We start from the raw sequence: 20,792 nt of genomic DNA on the forward strand, positions 1-20,792 counted from the left end.
ATAAGCCTGGAAACAAGGGTGAGATTGAGAATGCCTTGAACTGCTGTGCAATGCATTTAGACTTATCCTTTAGCCATCTGAAAGCCGCATAGAACCTAAATCTGGAAGTATATCAATATAAATGTTTTAAGGGAGTCCAATCTGGTGTCAGTGTAGATGAAGGGTGAGGGGGGCATGACGGTGATTATAGCCATTTAGGTGAAAAAAGGCGATGGCATGGATTCAAGTAAAGGGGGTGGAGACGGAGAAGAGGGCTGCATCCAGGAAATATTTCTGAAGTAGAATTAATAGTATTTAGTGACATTTTAAAGCACATGGTGAGAATAAGAGCTGGTTTTAGGAAGAAAAATTGTGGATACGAGTCAAATTTGTTTCTGATCCTCTGGAACGCATTTTCTGGGCTTTGGCATCGCTCTATGAGACATTCAATCAAAATCTTCTCCTAGACCCTTAATTCACACTAAAGTGAACTTAGTGATTACTGATGACAGCTTGAAGTACTACTCCTGAATAGTGGGATTTATGTTTTACTTGTAACTTTTAATAATTTATATTTCTAACTTTATATTTTACTCTGAACACAAAAATTTGTCCACAAAGATATTCATGAGAGTGGGTTTTATATAACGGAATCATTATAATAGTAATGATTTGTTGAATCAACACTGTATGTCCAAAGGTGATTATCTAGAACAGCCATCTAAAAATATGTAGAAATACATTTATTGACTTGGAAAGTTGTACAAAATATATTAGGGTGAAAAAGAACAGTTTACAAGTAGTATGGACAGTATAACCCCATCTTCTACAACTATGTATTTTTAAACATGTTTCTAGGCAGAGACAGAACAAATATTCCCCCAAATGCTGACAGTAATTATATTTGTGCGAGAAGTGAAATCATTATCAATGATTTTGTTTTCTTTATCACGTGATCCTGTAGGTTCCAAATTTTCAGTACTATGTGTAGTAAAATGTTAAAGGGGAAGTTCCCAGGAAGCACCAAGATATAATGGGTATGACATTCTAAAGTGGGATTCTGGACCAGGTTGCAAAATTTCAAGTTAATTTCAGAAGCACAGTTTTACAACTTCTAATAACGTCATCCACAGTGAGGGTGTAAAGTGCCAGGTGCTGGCAGTCAGTGTTGTGGGGTTTCTGGAGGGACTCCTTTGAAAAGCTTGTACCGTGGGTCCCGTGCCCACCATGGAGGAGAGAGGGCGGCGTGCTTCTCTTTCCTCTCTAGCCAAGAAGGGTTTCAAGAGGACCACTGGAAGAATTTGATGTGTGTCCCCTCTAGTTGAAGGACGATGTTCTCGAGTCTGACTCCATCTGAAAAATTGAAAGTGAGAGGTGGACAGTCTAGATCTTGACAGGTGAGCTCAAGTTAAGGGGTCTGCTTTAGGATCAGCCCACACTCCCAGAGCTTGTAAGGACAAAGAGCAGATAATTACTAATATTTCCTGTGGTCCACAGTGGGCCACATGCAAAAGAGAGCCAGCGTGGGCTACGTGAGGCCCTGCTCAGTAGAGGGCTGAAGGGACAGATAGAAGTTCAACATATTTCTGGATTCCTAGGGATTGCAGGAGGAGTAAGTAATGTGATCAGGAATAATGAATCACCCACTTTATGGGAATTACATGTTAGACATCCCCAACTCTGGTGATGGATGGTCCCTGGAGAAGCCAAGAAAATTTCTGTTAGAGAATGTGTCTCCAGTCAGGTTCAGAAATAATGAAAGCATCTTAGAACAGTACCAGTCCAAATGGAACATCTTCGTGTCCCTCCTTCCTTCCTTGAATTCAACCTTGGAGGGATCAGAAACCACAGCTAGTAAGAGGAGGAGGAGGGATGAACGCCATAGCACAGGAAAAGGGAAAAGAAGAACCATGCTTCCATTTCTCCAGCTTCCTGCTTGCAACTGGGGAGAAGATTTAACTTTAAGTCACATTTGGAATTTTGATATTGTGAGATTAGACATTTTTAATATATCAAGATTAGGTTTGAAAAAAAATTAGGTTTGGAGATTTGGGGGGCATGTAGAATTATTACCTAAGAATGACTGAAAAAATCATGGAACTATTTGAGTTTTCATCGATGGGCATGGAAAAGAGTGTCCTCCCATCTTATATATGAAAACATTTTAAGGAGATAGTTGGAAGAAAAAGCTACTTTATAATATTATCAACTAAGTTGCTAACTCTTAGGTCAGGGGCTGCTTTTTAAAGTTTTCCCACTGGTTCCCACTCTAATACCTTATTGTCATCTTTGTCGGGGCAAAAATCAACCATGGCCTACATCTTGAGTGACTTTCCCAGAAGCCACCGGTATTTTACAAACTATCTTTCCGTGCTAACAATGATTAGAGGATCACTGACGCTGATTCCATATACAAAAAGGTGACTTCTCTACCCAGTTAAGGTGTCTCTCCAACCTTCCTTTAAAGAACAACTTCCTCCAGAATACTAACTTGTAACTCTCCAAGAGCTGACAGAACAGACTACTGCTCTTTGATTCACTTCTAGGAAACACTGGTGAACAATGCAAATTAAGCGCTCATCTACAAAATGCACAAACAAATCTAATAGTCACCATGTGTTACAATCGCTTTTGAGAAACTTGAAAAAGAATTTTCTTAAGGCAAAGGCAGAGGAACACTTTAAATTATTTGAAAATTTGAATTATATATTTAAAATCACTCAGGGGAGCAAGATAGATGTAAAACATGAAGGGTGTGTGTGTGTGTGTGTGTGTGTGTGTCTGTGTCTGTGTCTGTGTATGTAGAGGGGAGTTTTCTGTAATATATCCTGAAGTTTGAAATATCAATTTAGGGACTTCCTTGGTGGTGCAGTGGTTAACAATCTGCCTGCCAATGCAGGGGGACACGGGTTCGAGCCCTGGTCCAGGAAGATCCCACATGCCACAGAGCAACTAAGCCTGTGCGCCACAGCTACTGAGCCTGCATTCTAGAGCCCGTGAGCCACAATTACTGAGCCCAAGTGCCACAACTACTGAAGCCCGCACGCCTAGAGCCTGTGCTTTGCAACATGAGAAGCCACTGCAACGAGAAGCCCACGCACCGCAATGAAGAGTAGCCCCCGCTCGCCGCAACTAGAGAAGGCCTGTGCACAGCAATGAAGACCCAACGCAGCCAAAAATAAATAAAATAAAATAAATGAATTTATTTTGAAAAAAAGAAAAAAAATTTAATTGGATCTGTTGCATTCACATAAGCTTTCCTCTGAAGCTGCTGTTCCCAGGTCACCCAAAAGGAGGCATGGGAACCATTACTGTCCCTCTGTCCCCAAGTATGTGTCCATTGAGTGGGACCGAGAGACCATTTCAGCAAATGTCATAGAGAAAAAAGCAGAGACCTCAGTGACCTGCTTCTGTTTGACTTTCTCTTCAATGCACTCATCAGGTAAGACCAGACAAATGGCTACACTTGCTTTTTCTATTTCATTCCAGCAATGAGGAGCTGGGTACATGATGCGTTAAGGGGAGAGCATAGAAAAAAGAACAAGGCAAGTCCTAAGCAGATCAGAGAATTCACTGTAGGAGACATGTTACTAGGCTCCCTGATGGGAGACCTTTGTGCATTCACAGAAGCTGGGAGGGATGCTCTCTCTCCACGTTGCTAGGCCTAATGTCTGTAGGCAGCAGCATTGTAGGACAGGCAGTGGGAAGGAGGGCTCTGGAGTCAGACCCCTGTATTTTAGTCTATTTACTGATGGTGTGCCTTTGGGCAATTCCTAATCTCCCTGTGCCTTACATGCATTGTGAGTATAATTTGGATAAGAGTTGTACCAACATCATAAAATTGTTGTGAGATTAAATGAGATTATAGATAGGTAGATATTACTTAGAATACCTTCCACATAGTAGAAGAGTGCAATAACTATTGCTTATTATTATAAGAAAGAAGAAAAGAAACTAATGCTTACTGAATACATACCATGTTCCAGGAATTATGCTAAAAACTTTCACATTTCCTCATTTCCTCCTCATAACAACTCTGTAAGGTTACTAGTTCAGAGTGATTCAATGGCTTACCCAAGAACAAGTAGCTCATCTGTGACAGATCTTAGATTTAAAATCAGGTCTTTATTTCACAATAGGCTACTTCCTGTCCTGTGCCTCAGTGTTTGATACACAGAAAGAAAAAGGCAGAATAGATGTGTATTCAGAAGGCCATGTCTCTGAGAGCTAATGAACTGTCAGGGTTCTCCCTCAATTAAAGATGCTCTAAGTATGAGTGGCTGGCACGCTGCCCACCTGTATTAGTAAGGGAAGGCTTGTTGCTGGAAGAAACAACCCATAGATTTCAGTGGCTTTTCATAGAAGTTTATTGTTCTTACATCAAGGCCAATCATTGTTGATGAATGGGGAGGGGGTGGAGCTTCTGTACTTAGGAATGTAGATTCCTTCCTTCTTACCAGTCCTGGGGTCCTCGGTTGCATCCTTTGCCTGCAGCTAGCAAATGAGGGAGAAGGGTGAGATGGGCACATTTAGATTACTTAGGAGTCAGACCTGGAAGTGGGCACAGCACTGTTGCCCCATGTTCCTAACCACTAGAATTCGACCACATGCAAAAGAGGCCAGAAAAGTAGTTTGATTGAGCGCACAGGAGGAAAATAGGTCTTGTGACTAGAAAGTCTATGCCACAGCCTACTCTCTGGTCACCAAATACTAATTTCACTCTTTCTTCTGTATACAGAACCCACTGTTCCCCTACCCAAGGGAGACAGTGCTAAGTCCCAGGCAGCTCCTGCATCCAGCTCAGAGTCCAGGATCTCTGGGCAATGCCAAGTCCTCATCAGGCTCGGATGTGGAGCCTCTGGTGACCTGTGAAATGAAAACATAACTTATCAGTTCCCACTTTCCACCCCTCCACACCACCCCTTTCCCCTTCAGTAGATAATGGTCAAGCAATGTACAACTTAAAACAACATAAAAGGGAAGAATGAGAGACACAGAGCAGCCACTGGTCCAGCATTCTTTCTCTTGGCCAGACATTCTGAAGGGCCCTTCCCTGGCAGCAGAGGAGGTGACTTGGCCAGACCCAGAGTCTGCTCTGGGAGGAACTCCCCTGTCCCTCATTCTGCGTGACACTTAATCCACCCACTAGGGGTTTCTTCATTCTCTGTTTTCCTCCAGGGTCACCTCTAAAGTGGGCATGGGGCAATAAGTTTTCCCTGGGAGCTTAATAGCCTGCTTCCTGCTCATGCAAGTTTAGGGGCTCAAGAATAGTTTTAAGCCTTGAACAATCAGAAACCTAATTAGAGCAAGCTTGTGCTTAGTTTAGCAATATAATTTCCTCAAAGACCCACGAGGCTTCTGACCTATTTGCTTCTAATCAGTAACCACAATCAAGTTCCTTTCTAGATATAATTCATTTTTTTAAAAAATGTATTTTACTGAAGCATAGTTGATTTACAATGTTGTGTTAATTTCTACTGTACAACAAAGTGGTTGAGATATACACACACACATACATATATATATTCTTTTTCACAGTCTTTTCCATTATGGTTTATCACAGGATATTGAGTAAGTTCCCTGTGCCTAGACATAATTCTCAAGTCTGATTTTTTTCTTTTCTCTTTCATTTCCATGTATCCTTCTCTCAGGTTCCTGGCAGCTAACTTGAGGCTCACTGAAACAATAGGCTTGGATGCCAGGATATGCCCCTTATCCTGATCTTTGCTACAAAGCCACAGTGTGTCAGCAAGAAGTCTTAGTGGGTCTTTGTAGGTCAGGACATTCTCCAGTCCTATCTCTTACTGTTTGGAGTTCAGCAGTAATTGGCTCTTCTAAATTTGTAAGACTCTTGATCTTTGGACTTTTTTCCTTCAACTTCTGCATGAAAAGCTCTCCTTTCTTGCCTAAGCTCCTGTACTAAAGGCATTTAAGAGTAATCAACATGCTTTTCACTCTACCTCTTTCTATCCAGTTTCCTCACAGCTTCAGGCTTAGAAGCATGTAGTCCTTAAGTTATTAGAGATGACACTTATATGAAATGTTTGGCCAGAGATCAACAAGAATCTACAGCTCTCTAGCTTGCTATATTTACTTCCTTATTTTCTGGTATCTGACTGCTAAAACAGTACTTCACATTTTAGGCTTTCACTAAGTCAGCATCCCAGTTTTTCTGTCTTGATTTCTGTATAAGACAGAGAAGGCTAACTGCTAGAACCAATAACCCCAAAGTATCAGTGGCTAGCACGTTTGAAGTTTATTTCTTCCTTATGTCAGGTCTGATTGGCAGCAGGTACTGGTGGACTCCTGTCTCCACATGCACTCAGGATCCCAGGCTCCCCCACCTCTGTGGCTTTGTCATCTCCTAGACCTCAAGTCCACTGCTGGATTTTCTATACCAGGCCTCAGCCTGCCTGCAAGGGACTCACATCCTCCCTGTTCTGTTGGCCAGAACTCCTCAAAGGCCACATCTGATTGCAAGGCAAGGTGGAAAATGTAGTCTAGCTGTGTGGCCAGGGATAAGTGGATATGAGTTGGACAAAGAACTAATCTGTCTCCACTGCACTGCCTGTGCCCTGAGGTGCTGAGACGCTCTCAGCTGTAGCATCTGAGAACACAGGAGGTGAATATAGCCTGGGGCAGAGGGGGCCCCCTCTTGGTGGACACGGGTCATTGTGCCCTTAAGATATCAAATTAATTTTTTCCCTAGGCTTTATATTGAGTAAAATCTTTGAGTATTGGAGGGCCACTAAACGTGAGGCATAATGTCATATTTTCAGCATCCAACAATTGTTAAGTCTTATTTTGCAGAAATAGATATGACTGGTGTGACTTTCTAGAGGGGAACTGCCTCTTCGACAGTTGTTCCTTCAAAAAAATACACTCTGCACGTTCAAATCCCTCCCTGTTTTCTCCATGTCAGACTGTTTTACATAGAAGTCATTACTATCTCCTTGTTATTATAGCTACTTAACATAGCAAGAGAGATAAGATTCTAAATAAAGTAAAATCATCCCTAGGACATGGTGTTAAGCTGACAACACTAAGAATCAAGTCATGTTTCAATATTTTGTTAAAAATACAAGCGCTGAGATCTACCTCTGGAGATTGAACTTGATTACAGAACACCCAGGATGACCTTGATGTTTGGTGTGGTTTGGGGATCACTGTTCAGAGAAGACACTGTTGTCCTTGTCTGTCCAAATTTTAAGTTAGTATCTTTGGATTGACTATGTAACATGAGTCTTTGAGGATCCACACTCTATGGGAGCTTTGGGTTTTGCACCTGGTGTTTCTTCCTGGAGCCAGGCAGGAGGACCGTCTCCCATCTTTCATTTGGTTGAATCATTGAATGGTTCCTTGTTCACTTCTTATCTATTACCTAAGCCTGTGAGTTGTCTGATAGCTAAATAATTAAAGGCAACTTTCCGGATTTCTAAAAAAGAATAAAAGGCTCTTTGTGGTGCTGGCCTGTTTTCAAAAAACAAAACAGACTTCAGATGCTTTGGGTTCTCTTTTCTTTATGTGAGAGGATAAAGTTAAGAAGTGTAAAAGGGCTTCCCTGGTGGCGCGGTGGTTGAGAATCCGCCTGCCGATGCAGGGGACACGGGTTCGTGCCCCGGTCCGGGAAGATCCCACATGCTGCGGAGCAGCTGGGCCCGTGAGCCATGGCCACTGAGCCTGCGCGTCCGGAGCCTGTGCTCTGCAACAGGAGAGGCCACAACAGTGAGAGGCCCGCTTACCGCAAAAAGAAAAAGAAAACTAAGTGTAAGCAATGAACACACTGGAGACAAGCTACAAACCTGGGGAGTTTTGCTAGTGGCACACACTGGGCAAGAAAGAGGGAAATGGCTGTTTGCCAGAAACTTGCTCCTTTCTTATCCTGTGCTACATGAGGGCGCACCCTGAGTTGATGAAACACTGATGTTTAGTCGTCGGTGAGCCAGGAAAGGTAGAGCAGGGATGCACATGGCCATTACCTCCCGTTCTAGGAGAAGAAGAGGTTGATCTCTGACCCTGCAGAGTGTGAGCATCAGAGGTGGGTGCACTTCTGCCCGTTTGGGAAATTTCTTGTGTGGCCAGAAGACACCACTGCCTCTTCCTTTCTCTTGTTCCAGCTCTCCTTGTTGTAAGGACACTGGACTCTGAGTCAAAAGACCTGAATCTTATTCTGTGTTTAGCTAACTTTGTGACCTCAGGCAACTCACCCAGTGTCTCTGGGAATTTTCTTATCTGTAAAAGAAGAGGGAGGAATCTAGAATGTCTAGGATTCCTTGCAACTCTACTATGGTTGTAAAGCCTGGTGGTAACCTCCCCTGCCTCCAGGAAGTCTTAATGGGATCTGGAACAATGGACTATCCTGTGAATCACTGCTTGAGTGATATTTTAGTGCACATTTAAAGATGATAGTTTGGAAGAAAAAATTGCAGGCTTATCTTGGGCATTTTGTGGAGGCAAAAGCATGAGTGTTTTCACATTTTTAACCGCGAAATTCAAGAGGTATGTAAATAATCGATCTACATCAGAGGTAATGAGAATTTTGATGATGGAATAATGTGGAATAATGTGCCTCTGTCCTAGTGTTCCAAGGGACCTGGGAAGGCAGTCAAGGGCAATTCCTGTGATGTGAGGTGGCAAGATTGCTCTCAGAATAGCAGCTATAGCTATTTCATCATTCATCCTCCTATCCCTTGAAAAGTGTTAAAACCCCAGGCTACATTTTCTTCCACGGAGGAAGTAATGTTTCAGAGAGAACTAAGAAAATGTCTAATAGCTCTCAGGTTACTGATGCTGACTTGAAGGTGAGATGCACTCAGAACCCAGAGCCACAGTGGTACAGAGTGGGTTCTGATAGATACCTGAGGTGGTACCTAGGTGTGTGTTTACTAACAAGGACCATATTCAAAGGCTGCCTGGATCTCATCCAAAAGGCCAAGTTATTGAGCGTCATTTTGGTATTTAAAGATTATAATGTGGGTTTTAAGTTCTTAAATAGAAGCTAAGTCAATAAGGTTACTCATCCAACTGTTGGAGGATGGCTGTGAATGGGGTGGGTCTGGATTTTAGCCAGATGTTTGACAAGGTCTCCTGTGTTACCTGTGGGGCAAGATGTAGTGCTGTGGGCCAGCAAGAGTATGGGGTTGGGGGGTGACTTAGTAACTGGTTGAATGATACCAAAAGGATTAATTAATGGGTCAGTGTTGATCTTATCCCCTTGCCACGGGATTTATTCTTTTTTTTTTTTTTTTTTTTTTTTGCGGTACGTGGGCCTCTCACTGTTGTGGCCTCTCCCATTGCAGAGCACAGGCTCCGGACGCGCAGGCTCAGCAGCCATGGCTCACAGGCCCAGCCGCTCCACGGCATGTGGGATCTTCCTGGACTGGGGCACGAACACGTGTCCCCTGCATCGGCAGGCAGACTCTCAACCACTGTGCCACCAGGGAAGCCCAGGGACTTATTCTTGACTCTGTCCTGTTTGTAATTTTTATTCATGACTTGAGTGAGAACATTGAATGGAAAACTAAAAATATGAATTCAGTGAGATGAAATTCAGCAGAGGCAAATGCAAAGCCCAACACTTAGAATCAGGATATTAGCTGCCTAAGAACAGCGTAAAGGAGGCATCGTTTAACAACAGAATGTTAAACACTTTTACATCCTGTTACAGTTGGCTGTAAGCTCCGTCTGAATGGGTACTGTGATACGCCTGCCAAAAGGCTAACGAGGTTCTGGACAGCACTAACAGAGCCTCTGCTCTGTGCTGGGCAGAGCACACTTGAGGAAGAGAGGGCTGTTTAGGGTCCCAGATGAACAGCAGAAGCTGGCAAACTGGGAATGTGTATGGACAGGTTGAAGGAACCAAGGGAATTTACGTTGGACGAGGAGAAGTCTCGAGGGTGGATAATTCTCTCATCAAACCTGCCTCACTCTTCTGTGGAAGAGCATTTTCAGACTTACTCTGGGTGGCTCCAGAGTACAGGACTAAAGCTTATAAGGAAATAATCGAGTGTGGAATATTTCAACTCAACACATGGAATTGCCTAACAATGTACCTAAAAATTAAAGTACTAGCCTGGGAGATGGCAACTTTTGCATCCCTGGGGTGTCCAAGCCGAAATGGATGAACACTCCATGAAACAAACTGTAGAAGGGAATTTAAGCAACATGTGGGTAGATGACGTCTAATATCTAGCCTTGGGTATAAAAGTTGCAGAGAAGCTTATAGACAGCATAGTCTGAGACTAGTTTTGGACAGAATCAGCCTTCACTGATTATCCGCTTCCTGGATAATCTTTGAGTGGCATTATATTGGTTCATGAGCTGAGGCTGATAAAACCTTTAGAAGGTAGGTTAAGTTTTTTAGGAAACAATTGTTAAGACATAGGCAGAGTTCTGGAATGAAAATTAGGAAGCAGGAGTGTGATTTATGGTGCCAGATTGATCCTCAGGAGCCACCAGGCAGGTTGCTGTGACCCAGTGTCCTTAACTATAGAAGAGGATTCAACTTTTATATATTCGTAGAAGCTCTGAATTACATGTTGTGCTTTGAACAGCCCCAGGGCAGAGGTATAGTAAATTATGAAAACGCTTTGAGGGACTGTGGTGTGTATTACCAAGGAGGAGTTCCTTCTGAGCGTGAATTCCTTTGTTGAACAGATCTCCGTATGAATACAAATAATCATTAGAGAGACAGCTGGCTTCTGCTGTGCATCACCAGTAAAACACTCTTCACACATCCCTGTCTTTTCTTCCTGGGAATTTTGCCAGAAGGGCTAGTAGCAAGTGTTTGGGTAAGCAAGTGGGGTCTGCTATCTGCTTCTGTAAGGCCCCATGGGGTGTACTGATTCTCCTGTATCTGTAACATCAGGGATGAACATGAGTCTAACAGACTGGGATAAATAGACTATGCAGGGCCAGCTCTCCCAAGCTGTCTTTGTTAATAGGAAGGCCAATGAGATTAAAGAGGAGGTGCTTTGTGATCACCTAGAGGGGTGGGATAGGGAGGGTGGGAGGGAGGGAGATGCAAGAGGGAAGAGATATGGGGATATATGTATATGTATAACTGATTCACTTTGTTATAAAGCAGAAACTAACACACCATTGTAAAGCAATGATACTCCAATAAAGATGTAAAAAAAAAAAAACTTAAAAAAAAAAAAGAGGCAAGGTCATTTGCACTCTCAATAGTGGAAGGTTTCTGGGACTCCTGCCTATTAAGGCTGTTGGGAGGAGCAGACAGCAGAGAGGGGAAGATCTGACAGGCTAAAGTCTGTCCTTTTCTGATCTGTGCTACTACACCTGCTCAGGAATCTCAGCCATTCCCATGATTTCAGCTATCACCTATAGGCAAGTGACCTCCACATCTGTATCCCCTGATCTGCACTTCAGACCTGTGTGACCAAATTCCTGTTTGACATCTTCGTCTGAATATCACACAGGAACCTCAAACTCAACATGTTGAAGGACAGACTCACCATTCCTCTGAAATGACTTCTGCCTTTGCATTTTCTTTACAAGTGAATGATAGCACAATCCACCCAGTCATCCCAGGAAGAATGTTTTATTCATTCACTCACTGACCTGAAAAAAATATTTATTTTACAGCATACTCTCTCCCAGGCAATATTTGCTTGTCGTCAGCATAGTAAAGGCAAAATCTCTGTCCTTAAGACAGTGCATTTTAGTGGGGAGAGATTGGTCATAAGTGTGGTAAGAATAACAATAAAAATAAAGCAAAATAGGCACATATATAAGAGAATTTCAGGTAATAATAAGATCTAAAAAGAACAGTGAATAAATGGGAGGGCAAGGGTTTAGGGGGTGGTCAGAAGCTACTCTAGCCAAGGCGGTCAGGGAAGAAAGTTGAGGAGTTGACTTTGGAATTAATGATGACAGCCTGCTGCCATAGGAAGATTTGGAGAAAGTTTAAATGCAAAGACCTCATATCTGTGTGTGTTTGTGTGTGCATGTTCTGCAGGTGTGTCTGTGTGTATACATACATATGTATGAATATATAAATATGCATATTGTAGATACATTACACATACACATTTTACACATGTATACATATACATATATAAGTACGTGTATGTGTGCTTGTATAAATTCTCATCCAAAACTAGAAGTCAAAAGTACTACATAAGGGATTAAATAAAATTATAAAACTTAATACAAGGTTACATAAACAAATATTAAAATAAATGGGAAAAGATGAAAATAAACTGATTTTTATTTAAAAGTAAGAACGACAACAATTTTAAATCATGGCCAACTCAAGACCTCATTGGTGATATACTTACTGATGAGAGTCCTTCCTGAAATGTTCTAGAAATCTAACCATCTGCCTGTGTACCCAAAGAGAGAGAGCTTTGCAGTTTTATCAAGCATCATACCAGGTTTCTCAATGAGTCACTGAATGGAGGGACTTCAGGAAAGTCAAGGAACATGCAGAGTTTACGTTTAGCATGTTCAAAAATCGCATTCTTGTTAACACAATAAGTTATGAGTAAAATAGATCTTAGTATTATGGAAAAATGAAAGTCTGTAAGCTATGAACTACACACTGTTTTCATTCAAGCAGCATTTATTTTGAGCCTAAAATACCAGTCACTGGGCTAAGCCCTGTGAAGTATATGAACACTGTTCAGATACAGAGCTTTCCCTTAAGGAACTGAGGATCCAGTGAAAGGGAGGACAGCTGTACATAAATACCTGTAATTCAAGACAGAAAGAGATGAGTCTTCTAAGTTAAGATTTTAAGGTATTCAAAGGAGAGTGAGGGCTTCCCTGGTGGTGCAGTGGTTGAGAGTCCGCCTGCCGATGCAGGGGACACGGGTTCGTGCCCCAGTCCGGGAAGATCCCACATGCTGCGGAGCGGCTGGGCCCGTGAGCCATGGCCGCTGATCCTGAGCGTCTGGAGCCTGTGCTCCACAATGGGAGAGGCCACAACAGTGAGAGCCCTGCGTACCGCAAAAAAAAAAAACAAAAACAAAGGAGAGAGATCAATTCCATCTGCAGGACTTCAGGGGTAACATGGTGTTCAAGGTGGCCTTTGAAAGGTTGGTGGAAATTGAACATGTGGAGAAGCAGAAAAAGGTGGAACGGTGAGAAATGGCCAGAATGGACAGGGGTGTAGCCATTTAGGGCTGTTCACACATATTCTGGTTCTCACCTCCTGCTAGACACATGGTAGGGCTGTTCACCCCTGCCCATTTGAAGTTTATCACGGCCATGTGGCTTGCTTTGGTCAGTGAAATATGAACAGAAGGGATGTTCTTTACTTCCAGGTAGGAAGATCACACAAATCACCTAATTCCCTGACCTGTCACAGTGCTACTGGAGGCATGACTCAGGATGGAACTTCCATCAACCTGGGTCACTGAGTGTTTAAAATTAGTGAAATCTTCTCACTTCTGACAAACCTGAACAAAAATATTCTTTAGTGTGTGTGCACGCTGAGCAACTGAAATTTGGGGCTAGCTTATCCTGACTAATACAGGAATTGTGTGAAGTTCAACTGGCAGAAGCTTAGGATGTATGAAAAGCAGTAGTGAGCGAGTAGAGGGAGATAAAATTGCTCTAATCAAGGTTAATATTTTCAACATAGGAAGATTTTACATAGACAAGCAATAAAACCTTTAGCCCACAATAGATAAGTACACAAAAAATAGGCACAGATGTTGATAAACATAATAAGCATATTAAAATGTGAAACATTATTGGTGATTAAATAAATTCAAATGTAGATGATATGAACTGCCTTCACATTTAGCAAAAATATTAAATATAATAATATCCTCCCATGTGTTTACTGATAGGAATACAAACTCTAGAATTTTCTTAGGGACAGTGGGGCCATATGCATGAATGGCCTTAAATTTAGTTTAGCCAAGTAATACCTCTTTAAGAAATATTGCTGCGTATTTTTTTACTAATTGAGTTTTTTTATTTGAAAGTTGCTGAAACCAGCCAGGGATCATATATCAAACAGAGGTATTTATTGGAAGGATACTGATGAATCTGGGGACACAAGAAATGGTTGAAAAGCCAGGCTTTGGGAAGAGCAGAAACCAGAGCAGCTTTGGGGATCTCATCAGCAGGAGATTATGGTCCTTCCCTGTAGAATGTGCCAGTCATATGACCTGGCTAGGAATAACACTCAAGTTTCTATGTCTCTCAGGTTAAAATTCCACATTTCAAAAATAGATTCATTTGGGTCTGGTAGACAACATTGCACCAATTAGTTATGGTCAGAAGGGCAAGATTCCACAGCTTAAATATAAATATAGGAGACACCAGTGGATGGAGCAGGTGGTTTCCAGAGAAGAGTTGTACGGGGAACTCGATATGTGTCCTAAGGGAATAATCAGAAATGGGAACAAAAATTTGTAAGATGCTTACCCTAGTATTATTTATAGCAGCAGAGAAAGAGAAACCCCAATGTCTAGTAGGTAGGGAATGTTTCTGTAAATTATGATAAACTCTTATTAAGCCAGTTAAAATTGTGCTCATGAATAATTCAGTGATGTGAGGAAAGTGCAAATGATATAATAATCAAATGAAACTTTTTTTTTTTTTTTTGCGATATGCGGGCCACTCACTGTTGTGGCCTCTCCCGTGGAGTACAGGCTCCGGACGCGCAGGCTCAGCGGCCATGGCTCACGGGCCCAACCGCTTCGCAGCATGTGGGATCTTCCCGGACCAGGGCATGAACCTGTCTCCCCTGCATCGGCAGGCAGACCCTCAACCACTTGCGCCACCAGGGAAGCCCTCAAATGAAACCATTTTAATGAAAGTTTTTAAAAGACCACAAAAATCATCAAAATATTAATTGAAGTTTAATGGTGGTGGTAGTGATGATTATAGAAAATTGACACTTAGATTTTAATATTTTCTTGATTTGTGTAAATTCCCTACAGTGGTCACGTCTGACTTAAAAATAATCAGCAAATTAGGCTGTTTTACAGAACACATATAGAGGCAGTATTTTGTAGTTATGAAACTCCAGAGTTAAACATTCTGTGTTTGTATTTTGGTTATGCCACTTACCAGCTGAGCAATCTTGGTCACATGGATTGACCTCTTTTAGCCTGAGTTTTTGTATCTGAAAAGTAGAGAAATAGTCATTTTTACTGCCTAGGGCTTTGTGAGCATTAAGTGCATGTAAAACTCGTAGCCTGCTGCTGTGTCTAACATGTGATGAAAGGTAACTATTGTTGTAATAACTGAGAAGCACAAATAAGGGACAACTAATCCTGACCTGGAGAGCAAGAGGATGTGACATTTAAACTGGGCCTTGTTCTATTCATATTCATTTCTTGAATTAAGATGCTACTGAGAATTGGATTTTTCTTTTTAAACAAAATTGGAGATAAGACAAATCCACTAATGTAAACATTCCCATAATGTATGGATCTTCTCTACCTTAAAAATATACCAGGGGGCATCTGAGCTGTGCTCACAGGGAAGGACTATGGGTCTAAGCAATTCAACTAAATATGGCCTAATTCTTTCTGTGTCCTCTGAGCCTTGGGCATCTGCAGGGGGGCAAGCTAGACCAGCTTTGATAGAGTCAGAACAGTGTCATCTCTAGCCTGTGGTGTAGGCAAACCATTAGTCTTTCTCTTGGCACAGGGATAGCCTAAAGACTGCAAGGCCAGGACCGACTGGAGACTGCCATCTTTACATAAGGAGTGGAGTAGTAGGGGAGGTGGTTGGTGGGCATGTCCCACCTCAGTGCTGTTTCTGCCTTCATGCTTCCCTTCCTGCCTCTTCATACCAGTACCTATAAGTGAAAATAAGATTCAGAAGCTGAAGCTCTTTCATGACACTTTTTTAAAAATCGGCAAATAGTTCTAATACGTTTTCCACATAAGTCTTACTATCTCATTCTACTAAATTTTTCCAAGCCTCAAGGTACTTCACATTATTTGTGGATAATGGGAAAAGCAGAGGCATGTTAATAATTTGGAGGCCATAAGCAAGAAAAAAGTAATATTTCCCACTCTCTAATATTTATTTTTTAAAAACTCCTAATCCTTGAAAAATTATATTTCCAAGTAAAGCAAAACTTTTATGTAAGCTGAGATTAAAAGAACTTTTTCTTTAATACTTTTCTGACTTTTTTAAAACCACTTTATTGAGGTATGATTGACATACGAAAAGCTGTACATAGTGTATACAACTTGATGAATTTGGTGATAGGTATATATCCGTGAAACAACCATCACCACAATTTATGCCATAAATATATCCATCATCTCAAAAGATTCCTCCACCTTTTTTATTTATTATTACAGGCATACTTCATTTTATTGCAGTTCACTTTATTGTACTTTGCAGATACTGTATTTTTTACAAGTTGAAGCTTTGTGGCAACCCTGCTTCAAGCAAGTCTATCAGCACCATTTTTCCAGCAGCATTTTCTCACTTGGTGCCTCTGTGTCATATTTTGGTAATTATCAAACATTTTCATTATTATTGTATTTGTTATGGTGATCTGTGATCAGTGATCTTTGATGTTATTCTTGTAATTTTAGGGGGGGTCACCAAAAATTGCACCCATATAAGATGGTGACCTTAATAAATGTGTGTGTTCTGACTGCTCCTCTGACTGGCCGTTTCCCCATCTCTCTCTCTCTTCTTGGGCCTCCCTATTCCCTGAGACACAACAGTATCGAAATTAGGGCAATTAATTAATTAATTAGGGCAATTAGTAACCCTACAATGGCCTTCAAACATTAGTGAGAGGAAGAGTTCTACGTCTCTCACTTTAAATCAAAAGCTAGAAATGATTAAGCTTAGTGCGGAAAGCATGTTGAAAGCTGAGACAGGCCGAAAGTGAGGCCTCTTGTGCCAAACAGTTAGCCAAGTTGTGAATACAAAGGAAAAGGTCTTGAAGGAAATTAGAAGTGCTACCCCAGTGAACACACAAATGGTAAGAAAACAAAACAGCCTTATTGCTGATATGGAGAAAGTGGTCTGGATAGAAGATCAAACCAGGCACAAAATTCCCTTAAGCCAAAACCAAATCCCGAGCAAGTTCTATGAAGTTCTTAACTCAGTTCTATGAAGGCTGAGAGGTGAAGAAGCAGTTGCAGAGGAAAAGTTTGAAGTTAGCAGAGGTTGGTTCATGAGGTTTAAAGAAAGACAGTGTCTCCATAACATCAAAGTACAAGGTGAAGCAGCAAGTGCTGGTGTAGAAGCTGCAGCAAGTTATCTAGAAGATCCAACTAAGATAATTCATGAATGTGGCTACACGAAATAACAGCTTTTCAGTATAGACAAAACAGCCTTTTATTGGAAGAAGATGCCTTCTAAGACTTTCATAGTGAGAGAGGAGAAGTCAATACCTGGCTTCAAAGCTTCAAAGGACAGGCTGACTCTCTAGTTATTGGCCATGCAGCTGGTGACTTTAAGTTGTAGTCAATGCTTATTTATCATTCTGAAAATCCTAGGGCCCTTAAGAGTTATATGTTAGGGGCTTCCCTGGTGACGCAGTGGTTGAGAGTCCGCCTGCCGATGCAGGGGACACGGGTTCGTGCCCTGGTCCGGGAAGATCCCGCATGCCACGGAGCAGCTGGGCCTGTGAGCCATGGCCGCTGAGCCTGCACGTCCAGAGCCTGTGCTCCACAACGGGAGAGGCCACAACAGTGAGAGGCCCGCATACCGCAAAAAAAAAAAAAAAAAAAAAGAGTTATATGTTAAATCAACTCTGCCTGTGCTCTATTAAAGGAACAGCAAAGCCTAGGTGACAGCACATGGTTTACTGAATATTTTAAGCTTACACCTACTGCTCAGAAAAAAAAGATTCCTTTTAAAATATTAAATTGACAGTGCACCAGGTCACTCGACAGCTCTGATGGAGATGTACAATGAGATACATGTTGTTTTCATGCCTGCTGACACAACATCCATTCTTCAGCCCATGGATCAAGGAGTCATTTTGACTTTCAAGTCTTATTATTTAAGAAACACATTTGATAAGGCTATAACCTCCACAGATACTGATTCCTCTGATGAATCTGGACAAAGTAACGTGAAAATCTCTGGAAAGGATTCACCATCCTAGAAGCCATTAAGAACACTAGTGACTCATGGGAAGAGGTCAAGATATCAACATTAATAGGGGTTTGGAAGAAGTTGATTCCAACCCTCATGGAAGAGTTTGAGGGATTCAAGGCTTCCATGGAGGAAATAACTGCAGCTTTGGTAGAAATACCAAGAGAACTAGAGTTAGAAGTGGAGCCTGAAGATGTGGCTGAATTGCTGCAATCTCATGATAAAACTTGAATGGATGAGGAGTTGCTTCTTATGGATAAAAAAAGAAAGTGGTTTCTTGAGATGGAATCCACTCCTGGTGAAGATGCTATGAAGATTGTTGAAATGACAACAGAGGATTTAGAATATGACATAAACTTAGTTGATAAAGCACCAGCACGGTTTGAGAGGATTGACTTCACTTTTGAAAGAAGATCTACTGTGGGTAACATGCTATCAACATTATGTGCTACAGAGAAATCATTCATGAAAGGGAGAGTCAATATAGCAAATTTCATTGTCACCTTATTTTAAGAAATGGCCACAGCTACCCCAACCGTCAGCAACCACCACCCTGATCAGTCAGCAGCCATCAGCATGGAGGCAAGACACTCCACCAGCAAAAAGATAATGGTTAATATTTTGTAGAAATAAAGTATTTTAATTAAGGTATGTTTATTGTCTTTTTAGGTGTAACACTATTGCACACTTAATAGACTACAGTATAGTATAAACATAACTTCTGAATGTACTGGGAAACCAAAATATTCCAATATTTGCTTTTATTGTTGTAGTCTGGAATCAAGCCTGCAATATCTCCAAGTTATGCTTGTATTACTGCTATGATGGTGATGATGATCATGATGTGTGATAAAACACCTAACCATTATCTACCCTTTTAGCAGAATTTTAAGTGTATAGTATTGCAAGCTGCAGGCACTATGCTGTACAGTAGGTCTCTAAGACATATCCGGCATAACTGAAACTTTATACCCTTTGACTAATACTTCCCCATTTTCACCTCGCACCAGCCCCTGGCAATTACCATTCTGTTCTTTGATTCTATGAGTTGGACTATTTTAGATTCTTCATATAAGTGGTATCATGTAGTATTTGTCCTTTTTGTAGGCATTTATTGCTATGAACTTCTCTCTTATGAGATACAGCAAAAGATACTACTTTTGCTGTATCTCATAAGTTTATGATGTATTTTTGTTTTTGTTTGTCTCAAGATACTTTATAATTTCCCTCTAGATTCTTTGACCCAATGATTGCTCAAGAATGTATTGTTTAATTTCCATGTATTCGTGAGTTTTCCTATTTTGTTTTTGATTTCTAGTTTTATTACATTTTGGTTGGAAAAGATACTTGAAATGATTTCAGTCTTAAATTTGTTGACTTGTTTTATGACCTAGTATGTGATCTATCCTGGAGAATGTTCCAGGTGCCATTGAGAAGAATGTCCATTCTTCCATTGTTGGGTGAAATGTTTTGTGTATGTCTTTTAGGTCTAACTGGTATTGTATTGTTCAAGTCTGCTGTTATCTTATTAATTTTCTGTCTGGATGATTTATTCATTATTGAAAGTGGGATATTGAAGTCTCCTACTATTATTGTATTATATCTGTCAATGTGTGCTTTTTATGTATATGGGTGATCTGATATTGAGTGAATATATATTTATAATTGTCATATCTTCCTATTCAGTTGACCCTTTTATCATTATGTAATGAACTTTGTCTCGTGACAACTTTTGACTTAAAGTTTGTTTTATCTGACATAATTATAGCCACTCCTACTCTCTTTTGCTTAACATTTGCATGGAATCTTTTCCCAGTTTTTCACTTTAAGCCTATGTGTGTCTTTAAATCTAAAATTAATCTCTTGTAAACGGTATATAGTTGGCTCTTGTTTTTTATGTATTCACTCTATGTCTTTTGATTGATGAATTTAATCCATTTACACTTAAAGTAATTATTGATAGGTAGGACTTACTATTACCATTTTGTTCATGTTTTCTGTCCTGTTGTTCTTTTGCTCCTCTCTTCCTCTCTTGCTGTCTTTCTTTGTGTTTTTTTTTGTAGTAATATACTTTGATTCTTCTTTTCTCTTTATCTCTTTTGTATCTACTGTAGTTTTTTTTTGTGGTTATCATGAAGCTTGCCTAAGACTTATAATAATAACCAATTTTAAGCTGATAATAACTTCAGTTGCATGCAAAACTCTATCTTTTACTTTTTCACTCACTTTTAATGTTATTGATGTCAGAATTACTTCTTTCTTTTTTTTTTTTTTTGCGGTACACGGGCCTCTCACTGTGTGGCCTCTCCCGTTGCGGAGCACAGGCTTCAGACGCACAGGCTCAGCAGCCATGGCTCACGGGCCTAGCCGCTCCACGGCATGTGGGATCTTCCCAGACCGGGGCATGAACCCGTGTCCCCTGCATTGGCAGGCGGACTCTCAACCACTGCGCCACCAGAGAAGCCCAGAATTACTTCTTTTTATATTGTGTATCCAGTAACAAATTTCTGTGGTTATAATTATTTTTAATACTTTTGTCTTTTAACATTTATCTAAGGTAAAATTTATTTATGCACAATCATTACAGTATTATATTATTCTGTATTTGTCTATATATTTACCATTACTGGTGAGATTCATATGCTTTTGTGTTGCCGTTCAGTGTCCTTTTTTTTTTTTTTTTTTGTGGTATGCGGGCCTTTCACTGTTGTGGCCTCTCCAGCTGCGGAGCACAGGCTCCGGATGCGCAGGCT

Source organism: Mesoplodon densirostris, chromosome 5 (assembly GCF_025265405.1).
Source record: "Mesoplodon densirostris isolate mMesDen1 chromosome 5, mMesDen1 primary haplotype, whole genome shotgun sequence".
NCBI lineage: Eukaryota > Metazoa > Chordata > Mammalia > Artiodactyla > Ziphiidae > Mesoplodon > Mesoplodon densirostris.